At 36.5% G+C, this 14,038-nt stretch overlaps 1 pseudogene; it reads right to left on the bottom strand.

The window, feature by feature from the left end:
- The window catches only part of LOC109562442 (abl interactor 1-like), a 170,192-nt pseudogene that overhangs the window by 133,235 nt on the left and 22,919 nt on the right, over positions 1–14,038 (bottom strand).

Here is a 14,038-nt window from a genome sequence, read left to right as displayed (position 1 = left end):
ATATTCTTGCTGGGATAATCCCATGGACAGAGCGCGTGGCAGGCTACAGTCCACGGGGTCACAAAGAGTTGGTAACCACTGGGCACACACACATAGTTATATCAAAATGAGGCAGTTATACATATATTTTCTTTTCATATTCTTTTTCCCTATAGCTTATTACAAAATACTAAGTACAGTTCCCTGTCCTCTCCAGTAGGTCCTTGTTGGTTTTCTATTTTATATATAGTAGTGTGTTTATGTTAATCCCAAACTCCTGATTTATCCCTCCATCCCCTTTCCCCTTTGGTAACCATAAGTTTGTTTTCTGTGTCTGTGACTCTATTTTGTTATAAGTTTATTTGTTCAAAAGTCTGTTGATATGGTTGAATCCTATCACTTTTGGGTAATTTTCTTTTAGAAAGTACAAGACTTATTAAAGGAAACTTGATCCTAAGAATGTGTGATGTAGTACCAGGAAGTTATCTTAAAAACATAATAAAATGTGTGCTCGAGGCAATCATATAAGTAATTTTCACATTTCCATGAGAGGAGGCAGCAGGTTCAGAACTGTGGGAAGGGTTAAGACATTCAATTAAATGGTTGAAAATACTGTTAAACCAATAAAAAGTTTTAGTTCCCCAAATGGCTCAATTTGTTAACTAAAGGTAATCTTTGGGCTTCCCAGGTGATGCTAGTAGTAAAACACCTGCATGCCAATGCAGGAGACTTCAAAGACACAGGCTTGATCCCTCTGTTGGGACGATCCTCTGGAAAAGAGCATGGCAACTCAACCCAGTATTCTGGCCTGGAAATTCCATGGACAGAGGAGCCCGACGAGCTATGGTCCATAAGGTTGCAAAGTGTCGGACAACTGAAGAGACTTAGCATGCACTCATGCAAAGGTAATCTAACCAATCTTTTCAGGTAACATTCCTACAATTTGCAATCATCTTGTATTTGTATTTCTGCATGTGTTTTAAATTTGTTTACTTTCTTTTTTGATAGATACAAATTTTATTTGTGTTTTCTCACCCCACCTTTTAATTAATTATTTGACTGATTTTTTTCTTGTTTTATGTGTTGAACTTTTTTTGGCTATTTAATCTCCTTCTTTCATTTCCCCCCTACAAGAGATATTTTATCAGAGGATTAAGCTTGTAACTCATTTAAACTTTAATAATAAGTTGAGATAAGTCTGGCACCAAGACTTCTAATCATTTGCTTCATTGGATAAAACTACAGAGTTTAGTGTGCCAGAGCTCCCTCTGTCCTGAGGGAAACTTCAGAGGGAAGCAGCTGTTACATGGTTCAGTTGGTCTTTTTTCCAACACCCAAATCAGATGACCAGTTTGCACACCAGGACCACTGAGGCCCCCATCATTGTCCTCTGGCTTCCCACTGCACAGGCACAGTTGGTAACAAGAGTGCCAAGAATACCCCAAAGGGGAAAGGATAGTTTCTTCAACAAATAGCACTGGAAAAACTGGATATCTACATGTAAAAGAATAAATTGGACACCTATCTTATACCATATGCAAAAGCAACTTGAAATATATTAAGTACCCAAGTGTAAGACATGAAACTCTAAAAATCATAGGAAAAAATAAGGAAAAGGCTTACCTGGTATTAGTCTTAGCAAATTCTTGGATATGAAACCAAAAGCATAGGGAACAAAAACAAAAATAAACATGAGGGACTATATAAAAAACAACTTTGGTATAATAGAAGAAACAAGAGTGAAAAGGCAACCTAGAGAGAGAGAGAAAATATTTGTAAACAACTTATCTGATAAGTGGTTAACATCCAAAATATATAAGAAACTACTACAACTCATTAGCAATAAAAATAATAACAACCTGATTAAAACATGGGCATAAGACCTGAATAGATATTTCTCCAAACAACACATGCAAATAACCACCAGGTATATGAAAAGGTGCTCAATATCACTAATCATCAGGAAGTTGCAAATCAAAACCACCAAAATGAGACATCACCTCACACCTATAGGACAGCTATCACCAAAAAATTATTATTATTACCAAGGATATGCTGAGTTTGTAAACTGTGTACACTACTGATGGAACTGTAAAAGGGTGCATTTGCTACATGGACCTTTCTCCAAAAATTAGAATTATATATACCATATGATTTAGCAATTCTACTTCTTGGCATATATCCAAAAGAAATGAAATCAGGATCTTGAAGAGATAGTTGCAGTCCTATGTTCACTGTGGCATTATTCACTAAAGCAAGAATATAGAAACAACCCAAATATCCACTGACAGAAGAATGGATAAAGAAAATGTGGTATACACATATAATGGATTACCATTCAGTCTTAAAAAAGGAAATACCTCTATTTACAAAAACACCATGAACCTAATATATTATGCTAAATGAAATAAGCAAGTTGCAGAAGGCAAATATTGTATGATTCATTTAAATAAGGTATCTAAAATTTCAAAATCTTAGAAGTAGCAAGTAGATGATGGTGGTTGCCACAGTTTAGGAAAAGGGGGATATGGGGAGTCGTCCATTGTACACGACAAGGTTGGTAACAGCAGTCTCGTTGCATTAAAAATGGACTATGGAGTCAGACTGCCACTCCTCACATCATCAGAAGAAAAACCATTCTTAGCAAAGTGTCCCCAAGCCTACCTTCATAATCAGCTAGAATTAGTCTGAATGATGAAACCTATCACATCCTCACTCATATATCACTTTGCCTCCCTGCTGGAAGGATCACATTCAGCATTTATGAGGCAAGTGACATTTCCCTTTTTTTCTAAAGCTACTGTATTTGAAAGCAAGGAGTCACTTTAAGTATATAACAATTTCTGCTATGAATAAACATTTTAAAATCACAAAGACTGTAAATCAAAACTAGAAAAAATACAGTGATTAAAAAATATGTCTTTCTATGTTTCTTAACCCATACATTTTTAAACTAAATTCATTGGTATATATTTAAGTCTTTGACATCTAAGCTGACAAATGATATCCAAAAGGAAAGCAATATTTTGATTTCTTAAATTATTTTAATATTATTCAACAAGTTGTTAAATTATTTGTTTCTATGCTTTTCACAGAAAAGTAAAATTTCAAATATGCTTCTCTAAAGGCAAACACCTTTATCTTCTCAAAGATCAATTTAAATTCCATACATGTAGCTGATACTCTGCTCAAGATATTTTGGGTTTGTGTAGTGAAAAGTGCCAATAGACACATAAAAGGAAATAGGTCTGATGTGAAGTTTTCAGAACTACTTATCTTGCCTCGCGAGATGCGCAGGAAGTATCTAGAAAGTCTGCAACAGATTTTCCTTTCACCTGCCATGATGATAAATACCAACACCTCCACCGGTATGTTTCATTCATTGAGGCACATTTTCTAAAACTTGTTTGTACTGAATCCTCCTACATTAGAATTATTTCCATAACAGTTCTAAGAAAACAAACCTAATACATACTGTAAAATGTATGTTAGTATTTCTATATAAGGGCTTTTAGAATGCATTTCTCCTATTTTATGCATAACCTCGGGGCAAATTTCTGTTTTATAAGGAATTATGGAAGTAAACCCAATCCATCACTTATAATAACATAGGAATGAAGTAAAACTCCTCTTGTTTAAAAATGATTTTTAGGGACGTCCCTGAGGGTCCAGTTATTAAGAATCCTTTGCCAATGCAGGAGAAATGGGTTCGATCCCTGGTCCAAAAAGATCTCTCATGTCACTGCAACTAGTAAGCTCTCATGCCCTAGAGCCCAGGCTCTGCAAGAAGAGAAACCACCATAGTACGAAGCTTGTGGACCTAAACAAAGAGTAACCCCCACTCACTGGAACTAGTGAAAGCCCATACACAGAAAAAAGACGCAGTGCAGCCAAAACTAAAAATAAATAAATCTCTTTTAAATGTGTGAAAAATGATTTTTATAATTTGCATTTGTGATCATAACCATAAATTTGTAGATACACATATTTGATGACACTAATATGTATATGATAAACCTAATATATGCTGATATTAATAGTAAAATATCCTATAAAATGGGACTTTAAAAAAAAATATCACAAAGGAACTTATTTTTTGTCCTTCTTGTTGAGATACATTTGAAATTGGGATAGACAATTTTTTTATGCTTTTGAAATTGGAATAGATCAAACATTTTTTTTACTATGTGATATCACATATGTATGGAATCTAAAAATGGATACAAATGAACCCACCTACAAAACAGAAAGGGACCCACAAACATAGAAAACAAACCCAAGCTTACCAAAGGGGAAGAGAGTAGGGTGGGAATAAACTAGGACTTTGGGATTAGCAGACACAAACTACTATATATAAAATAGATAAGTAGCAAGGCCCTACTGTATGGCATGAGGCTTCCCAGGTGGCTCATTGATAACAAATCTGCCTGCCAATGCAGGAGATGTGAGTTTGATACCTGAGTAAGGAAGATTTCATGGAGAAGGAAATGGCAACCCACTCCAGTATTCTTGCCTAGGAAATTCCATGGACAGAGGAGTCTGATGGATTACAGTCCATGGGGTCACAAAGAGTCAGAGGTGACTGAGCATGCACACACATTAACTGAATCACTTTGCTATATACCAGAAACTAACATAACATTGTCAATCAACTATATCCAATTTAAAAATAAATAAAAAATAAGCAACGCTCGCTCATGTTAGGAATGTATGGGAACTAAATCATCTTGGCTTGAAAGACTATTTAAAAGGTGGAGAAACACTGGACCAGCTGTTCTTTCAGTTCAGTTCAGTTGCTCAGTCGTGTCCAACTCTTTGCGACCCCATGAATCGCAGCACGGCAGGCCTCCCTGTCCATCACCTGGAGTTCACCCAAACTCATGTCCATCGAGTCGTGATGCCATCCAGCCGTCTCATCCTCTGTCGTCCCCTTCTCCCCCTGCCCCCAATCCCTCCCAGCATCAGGGTCTTTTCCAATGAGTCAATTCTTCACATGAGGTGGCCAAAGTACTGGAGTTTCAGCTTTAGCATCATTCCTTCCAAAGAACACCCAGGGTTGATCTCCTTCAGAATGGACTGGTTGGATCTCCTTGCAGTCCAAGGGACTCTCAAGAGTCTTCTCCAACACCACAGTTCAAAAGCATCAATCCTTCGGCGCTCAGCTTTCTTCACAGTCCAACTTTCACATCCATACATGACCACAGCTCTAAAATATTATAATGAGTTCTTTCCCTTTACAGCAATTCAATGATGCCTGTACCCTACCTTTCTCAATATAATTCTTGGGCACCCAAGCAGGATCTCCAACTGCATATGGGTCATTATACAAACTACAGCAGCCTTCTCAACTTCATAATTCAGTGGTGGCGGAGTCATCAAACACGGGAATGTCATCCAGTGGAGGTATCAGTGGTGGAGCTCTACTATCAGTAACTTGGTCCAGTAGTGGGTGGTGAGGGTGTAGGCAATGCCAATACTGTTGCTTCCACTGTGTGTCCCTAGTCTCTGACTTATAAAGAAACTGTCCTGCCAGATTATGTTCACTTCCAAGGCTAGCAGGACTTGTCATGTAGTCATTAAGAACTGCTGGAGACCGAGCAGGTTCCAGGGTTTTGTAAGGAATATTTCATCCCAACATTCCCCAGCTTGACATGGGAGGGTGCAGTGGTTTCTGAGGAGTAGGATTTGTTCTTGACAGTGCACCAGTTCTTGCAAGCTGGTTATTTCCATGCTCGACACCATGGCCCACGTTATCCAGAACTCTGTGGTCAGTAGGTTTCCAAACATAACTTACAGGATGCTCCATATTTACATTAGCTATTATTTTGTAAGTTCTTGTTGTATTCTTATTTGTGGTCAAAATATTAATCTCTCTTTGAGCCACTTTCTCTTTATAAATGTCCAGTCTGATGGAAAACTCCATTATCTAGAGCTGAGAGGCTTGGGTTGGAGCATTGTTAACTAGCAATTGGAGCACTGTTAACTAATGCATTTATCTGATAAGCAAGAATAGCTAGCGATAGGATTGTGTAGGCTTGGTCTCTTCTAAAGCTTTTCTCTTGTCTAGTAGCTGTATGAAATTCTTTTCACAGTAGTCTGCCACCCGGGTTGGGTTCTGGTAACCTTCTATCAGGGCCCCCTAGCCAAAGGGGATTTCCTCCTCTAGCAACATCCTCAGCTCTGCTATTTTCCACCCCTCTGCAATGCTTCCTCTCCTGTTAAATAGAGACAGAGGCAGCAGCAAGGTCCATGGAGGCTACCGTCAAGTCACAAACTGGATACAAACTGCCTGCCCACCCTCCGACTGGGTACTGTGAGCGCTCACCTTCTCCTTTTCCTACTCACTCTCTCCAGCTTCCTCCATCCACTTTGTGCAGGCGCCTCTAGGATAGATCAACTTTTTAAAGAAATACTATTGGTCTCAACTTTTAATATTTGTTGTTGCTGTTGTTTAGTCCCTAAGTCCTGTCCAACTCTCTGTGACCCGATTGACCGTAGCCCGACAGTCTCCTCTGTCCATGGGATTCTCCAGGCGAGAGTGGGTTGCCATTTCCTATTCTAGGGGATCTTCCTGACCCAGGGATCAACTGGAGTCTCCTGCATTGGCAGGTGGATTCTTTACCACTAGTCACCAGGGACGCCCTTTAACACCTCAGAACTTTTTCATGAGAGTGTAGCACAGTTTGTAACACAGTAACAAAATCATTAGAATGTATATTTGCCCCAATTCAAATTAGTGTCTTGAGACATACTCATGTCGCCTACCAATTTGCCAATCAAAAAGAAGAAAACTAAAAACTATCACCAATGGAAAAGATATTTATGAAGTCAAGTTCTCCTGAATTACTAATTTTGGTTTGTGATTTGAAGGAAAGAAAAGAAACTTAAAACAGTGCCTTTACAAAACAATGTTTTAAATATGTTATATTTGATATGACAAGTGATGCCCTTTCTCTTCAGCATACAATTGGAAAGACACCCGTCATCTCAGTGCAAGCAGCTTGTGTTCTTTTTTTATACCTTGTGTTTGCCGATGTCACAAAATAAAGAGCTTTTACATGAACCTCTTTGGGACACCATTTAAGGTTTGACTAGAGTCACCAGCTAAATGTTACTTTATGGAGTCATCTGACACAATTATGTTTGACAGCCTCAGAATAGGAAATGCTTCCTTAATTATCAAAACTTTAATTAGTTGAATAACCCAGGAGATGCGTAGAAAATTATTGAATGTCTGTGATATATGGCAGGCAACACATTACAAATTCGATGTGACCTAAGACATAACTCATTGTTTCCCAAATTTGCATGAATGTGACAAAGACTTTGCCTCCTATCCTGGAATATTATACTACACTGAATGAACCAGGGATTTTCATATACTGAATAAGGAAGTAAAATGACTACATGAAAGGTCTTCTCTGCAATAGGCCAATGAGTTTAAAATTGATAAACTTTGATAGGGTTAATTTGTAGTTTGAGAATAAGTTTTAAATTTTTTAGTAAAAATTGAAGACTAGAAACTACAAAAAAAAAAATACAAGAAGGAAATTCAGCTGTGATTTGCTTATTTCAGCAAGAAAGTTTTAGGCATTTTGAAGAGGACAGAGGGCAAATCTTTCAATTCTAGGCCCTGCAGTCACCCTTCCAGACATTTCTGAATTCTTTATTCAAGTAACAAATGTGGAAGGAAAGGATGGAAGAAAACCACTATATGATATTTTCATTGAAAGAGGAAATAGTTTAGAATCTTGTATCAAAAGTACAAACATTCATAGCTAACTTGATCCAATTGACACCTACGGAATACAAAATCCAATAAAAGCAAAATAAACATTTTTAAGCTTGAATAGAATATTACCCCAAATAAACAACATCCTCAGTCCAAAAACACATATTAATACATTTAAAACCAAAGCAATAATACAAATTATTATCTCAAAGTACTAATAATCAGTATAAAGAAGTATCTGGAAGATACTTTTTTTCCAAATATTTGAGATACATCAAAATATTTGGAAATTAAAAAAAAACACACTTTTAATTAAAATGAAAATTTTGGTGTCAATTCCAATATGTAAAGAGCTTAAAAGTCATCACTCTCATCCTTACAAGAAGGAAAACTGAAGCAAAAAGAAACTCAATGAGTTTTCTTGTACCTGTAAGAAAAATCACATGTGTAGGAAAAACCACCATCCCAAAATTGAGTGAGAAAGGAGAATCCAAAGTGTCACAACTAAGCTCTTTCCTGGAGCAGTAACCACTGGAACTGCAAACTGTAATACTAACTTGAGAGTGAGATACTCCCAGTGACCCACCACCAGGGATAGCTATGGGAGGGGCTAGGCACACTTTTATAGGTTACATATCCAGGAAATCTACTAGGCTGTCAAAGTGAAGATTGAATTAACTATCCCATATGGTGTGGAAGAGTAAAGGGGGGAGTAAACCTTTTAAATCTCATTCAGAGCCTTCTCCATAGAAAGCTCTCCTCTGCAGAATGAATGGCTCTTCTAGAGCCTTATCCTGGAGCCTGGCCAGTGCCATTGAGCCTTCCTGTCTCACCTACAGTGTGGAAATGCTGCCCAAGAAAAAGCATTCAGGAAAGGCATATGCCAGAAATACAAACCCAGTGAAATATGGAGACTTAATTGAAATATTACACAATGTGCACTCTCCCTCATATATTACCAGACAACCAACACAGTTCTAGTATCGTAAAAGTGAACTATAGGTGGAAATGCTACAAGACACAGCCTCTCTCTGAGGAAGAGTACAGGGGGAAGCCCAAAGTCAAGAAGGGAAAAAAAAGGGACCCTACAAGATTTTGAGTCTCTGAAATCTACAGCTATAGTGAGCATTAAACAAAGCCAACTCCTAGTCAGATTAGCATAAATCTTCACATTTGCACATTACTTACTTCAGTTCACATTATGTAATATGTCTGGTTTTTGACAAAAAAATAAATAAATAAATAAGGCACACAAAAATTCAGCAAAAATCATAGTCACACCTTTATCAGATATTACACAGATGTTGAAATTAGAGAGAAAACTTTAAATAATTATGATTAATATGTTAAGGGGTCTAGTGGGAAAAAAAAAAAAAGATAACATGAAATAGATGAGAACCGTAAGGAAAGGTAGAAATTCTTAGAAAGGATAAAAGTTAACTTCTACAAATCCAAAACACTATAAAAATAATGAAAAATGCCTTTATGTAGTTCATCAGATTCACCATGGCTAAAGAAATAATCAGTGAGTTTAAAGACTTGTTAATAAAAATATCCCAAAGTGAAATGCAAAGAGAAAAAGGATGAAAAAGATCTAAGATCCAGAAACTATAGGAAATTTTCAAAAGATACAATATTCACACACAATGATAGCAAAAAAAAAAAAAAAGAAAGAAAAACAAATATATACATACTTTATATATAGAATATTTGAATAATTATAAAAACTTTTCCAAATTTAATGACATACCAAATCCAAAACCCGCATCTAGGTATATCATAATCAACCAGCAGAAAACCAAAGACAAAGAAAAATGGTTAAAAGAGCTAGAAATTAAATTACCTAGAGAAGAATAAGAGTAACAATTATGATGGACTTCTTATCAGAAATCATGTAACATTCTACAAAGTTCCTCAGCAATGAGATGTGGGCATTCCTAATGGCCACCACAGTTACGGGACAATTTAAAATGCCACAGTGTTTCTTTCTGTAAAAGAGAAGTCTATTTCTTCAATAAACTTCCCTTTGGTAGTTGCAAATATTTGACTAGATTCCAGAGTTCTGTAAAAGTTGATTTTGATTTTGACAATTTCCCCAGCTCATTAACAGCCCTAAAATTCCTAACTTCTCCATTTTGGTTGCCATCTTTATCTTAAAAAATGTGCCTATGCATGAATGTCTTTGCAAAATGCATGAGTGAATTAATAATTTCTCAAGGTGCAAGTGTAAATGAAGTGCCACAATTACCAAGAGTTACACAAAATGTACAGGAATAATAAAAACCTCAAAACATGGAATTAAAAAGTCTTAGTGGCAAATGTGGGTTTCCCTGGTGGCTTAGTGGTAAAGAATCCCCCTGCCAATGCAGGAGACTCAGGTTTGATCCCTGGATTGGGAAGATCCCCTGGAGAAGGAAATGGCAGTCCCTCCAATATCCTTGACTGGGAAATCCCATGGACAGAGGAGCCTCGTGGGCTACAGTCCATGGTGTTACAAAGAGCAGGACATGACTGAGCACACATGCATGCAGTGTTACACAGGAAGAGAGTTACGTGAAAGAGAAAAACATTTTTTTTTTAAACAAGAATTTGACAACTCAACCTATCTAACACAAAAGATATTTCAGTTGAAAAAATATATGACCAGAGGTTTGCAAGAACTGTACTTCCCCCTTGGAGCAATAGCTCAGTATTCAGTGTGCAGGGTCTCTATTCTGAGTAGTGGTTAAACCTTTGCAATATTTTATGATAAAATGATCTTTGTCCTTTAATTAGAGGCCTAATGTTTTCATGATTAAATCTACTGGATTATTGTAACTGAAGCATATTTTACACCTAAATGATTTGCTGTTTTTGCTATTGGATTCTCTCTTGTCCAAAAAGAGAGAAAAGAAGGAGAAAAATGGAGATTTCCCCGTGGCCTCGTGGTTCAGACTCTGGGCTTTCACTGCCATGGCCCAGGTTCAGTCCTGGTGGGAAACTGAGATCTGAGATTGGAAAACAGACCGTACAAGTCAACCAAAAAGAAAAGAAATGGTTACATGATTTTTCAGGGCTGAACCATCTGTATCGTAAGAAGATATTTCCCATATGGATCTAGACAATAACTCAGGATTTGTCTGACTTTACATGAAGTATAATATCCTAGATATTTATTACTATTTAAATGTTCTCAATTAGACTGAGGTAGCCCTGCGATGAGGTCTGTCAATAAAATTTGGAACAAAGTAAAGAAGGTGCACGGCTCTGTTTTTGTGAATAGCAAAGCAAACTCTGCCATAGTTCAGCTCTCCTAAAAGCTGATTCTTCGATATTTCAGAATCCTATAGAAATGGATGATCAGCCATGATTTTTATATGCATGTTTCTCTTGTTTCAAATTTTTAAAAATAGATTTGTGTCTTCCAACAGGGGGCTGGTTGTTACTGATTTCCTGATTCAGAACATTCTTTTATGTTTTATCTTCAAGACCTTTGTAATTCTTACTATTTACAGACCCATGTCTAAACTAAAGCAATTTATCTAAAAAATATTGTCCTTGAGACAAGTTAATCGTGTCTCCAGAAAGAAATATCATATATACAAAGATCTCCTTTTCTTCTTTCCTCATGCCTCCAGAGATACAAAGATTTGTCCAAACTGAGAGGAGAATGAAGATAAATGTGTAGTGAGAAAAACAATTGTAAGCTATTGCCCTCCTGCAATTCAGATTTTTTCAGGAAACTCATGGACATCAGAAGGAAACACATCTGAGAATACTTCCCTCCAGGACAGTGTTTGCTTGAATAAAATCCAAAGTCATAAGAGTAGGCTTCCTACTCCTTAAGAAGTGATAAAATTAGAAGTTAAGATGAATATATCTAGGTCAGGCTTCAAACAGAACATCAATGATTCCCAGGAATAGTTTCCCAAGCAAAGAGGGGAAAGAATAGAATTGATGTCAGAAACCACTTTTCAGCCCACTATGGATAAGTGTTTCTAATTCTTAAAGTATGTCAGAAAAGGCAGAAAACTCTCCCCAAGAACATAGATGTTTGTGGGAAGGTGACAGAAAAATCTAGTAAGAGGGAGGCAACGGTATCCTTTCACATTACTTTTCAGAAATGTGATTTTTATACTCTTTACATAACAGTGGCCTTTTTACACCAAGTCCTCCTTCACTGACAATACAATAGTGTAATTACAATTTTCTCTTGCTAAATGAGCATATATACATTATGACACTAGTGAAAACTGATTAGCATATTGAATATGATAAGTATTAACACTGACAAAGATCAGCAGGGCTAACACATTTAACTGTAGTTTTTTAGGATTCACCCAGTGATGCAGAACTACTGAGATCCAATAGATTGGAGGGTTGGATTAGACCTTTCCTGACCTGTGGGAGTTCTTTTAAGCAGTTGGTGTCAATCAATCTGTTGCATCTGAGTCTGGCACAAAGCCACAGGTCAGCAGGGCTGGCAGCTGGGAAGAAGAGATGGACATGGTGTGAACGAAACAAACTAGAACCCATGAGACCAAGTGACCCATGAGGATGAGTGAACCAATGAGTGTAAACTTAAAACCTGAATCTGTCTTTCTCTGGAACATACACTGGTCTCTGTTTGCCTCCAGATCTCCAATTCAGATAGTGCAAGTGGCCAGCAGAAAAGCTGGTGTGCTACATCATGGAAACATACAGGAAACTAGCTCAGGAATTTATAAAATGGAAGGAGAGAACCTCAGGAGCTGTAGGGATAACAGGTCCGGCTGAGGATTGTGTAACCTTACACTGACCTGTGTGAGAGCAAAGACTGCCCATGATTTACAAAGTGGAATTGATGGTTGGGAAATAAACCCATGACTTACAGTGTGGAATTGATGCAGCAAATTTCCCAACCTTCAACCAGATTCAACTTAAGGAAGGGAATTCTGGTAAATGCATTTGCAGTTAACCTACTCTGACATTTAAAAAGCTACCACCATAGCTGTTTGGTGTCAAATTCTATACCAGGGCATGTTAACACTAATTTTCCCTATCTTAATTCCAATTATCTCAAGAGATTTTGAGTTTTTATATTTCTGACTCAATAAAATGTTTGCAGCTATTAATTATATAAAAAGAGGACCCTGGTTACTTTTGCTCAGCCATGTAGAAATAAATCTTTTCTAGATATAAGTTTTCATCAAATGCCATATATTTATATACATTGACAAAATTAAAAGTATTTGAATATATAGTTTAGGGATCTCTTTTATCATTTTAACATTATGTTATAGTGAATATTTTCCCATGGAAATAAAATTATTTAAAAACTTGGCTTAATTCTCCCAACATTACTTCATGATTATATAGCATAATTTTCTTTACTAATTCTGTAAATTAAGAATATTCCAAAGTTTAGTATTATAATCATTGATGTCATACACATGTGTGTGCATAAATTTTCATAAGAATTTTTTTATTATTTCCTTAAAATACATTACTAAATGTTGAATTACTGGGTTATTAAGACTTGAAGATATTGTTTTGGCCACAATTAACTGTTTTAGAGGGTTTTAAGTATTTCTCTTGATAAATATTACTATGTTGCCAAATATTGGTCAAGTTTAACACATTATATTACTGTTGACTTACATAAATGTATATTATATCTTTTTTAAAAATTAGATTTAGAATCCTTAAACTTTCCCACAGAGCACCTGTATCTTTTTTAATGTAAATTTATTTTTTGATGTGTCAAATTTGTCTGTTCTTTGGGTCCTGATATTATTTAAAGAGGTCCTAATATTTTAAAATTAGTTTATTTCTTCTTTCAATTTTACTGAATATGTCCAAGAGTTTTCTAAGTTTTTTCCCTAATATTAGCTTTCAATAGCTTGAATTGAAAGAATCTCAGTCACGAACAACTAATGGAATGCCACATAAGTATGTTTAGGTTCTTCCATGCTGAGTGACTCAGACGGTAAAGCATCTGCCTACAATGCGGGAGACCCGGGTTCAATCCCTGGGTCGGGAAGATCCCCTGGAGAAGGAAATAGCAACCCACTCCAACATTCTTGCTTGGAAAATCCCATGGACGGAGGAGCTTGGTTGGCTACTGTCCATGGGGTCGCAAAGAATCGGACACAACAGAGCGACTTCACTATCACTATGGTGAGACCTCACAAATGTGTCCACAATATTCTTATGCTGACAGGCCATAGGATATCTCTAAACAATGTCTTCACATATCACATAATGTACAGGAAAAGAATAAAGCAATAAAACACAAATTTAGATGCTATAATTATCACTCTTAAGAGTAATATATTTTTTAGTATAAAAGTAGTATACATTTATTGT

Source organism: Bos indicus, chromosome 8, assembly GCF_029378745.1.
Source record: "Bos indicus isolate NIAB-ARS_2022 breed Sahiwal x Tharparkar chromosome 8, NIAB-ARS_B.indTharparkar_mat_pri_1.0, whole genome shotgun sequence".
Classification (NCBI taxonomy): domain Eukaryota; kingdom Metazoa; phylum Chordata; class Mammalia; order Artiodactyla; family Bovidae; genus Bos; species Bos indicus.
Note: the sequence above shows the minus strand (reverse complement) of the source record. Positions and strands in the feature narration are given on the sequence as shown.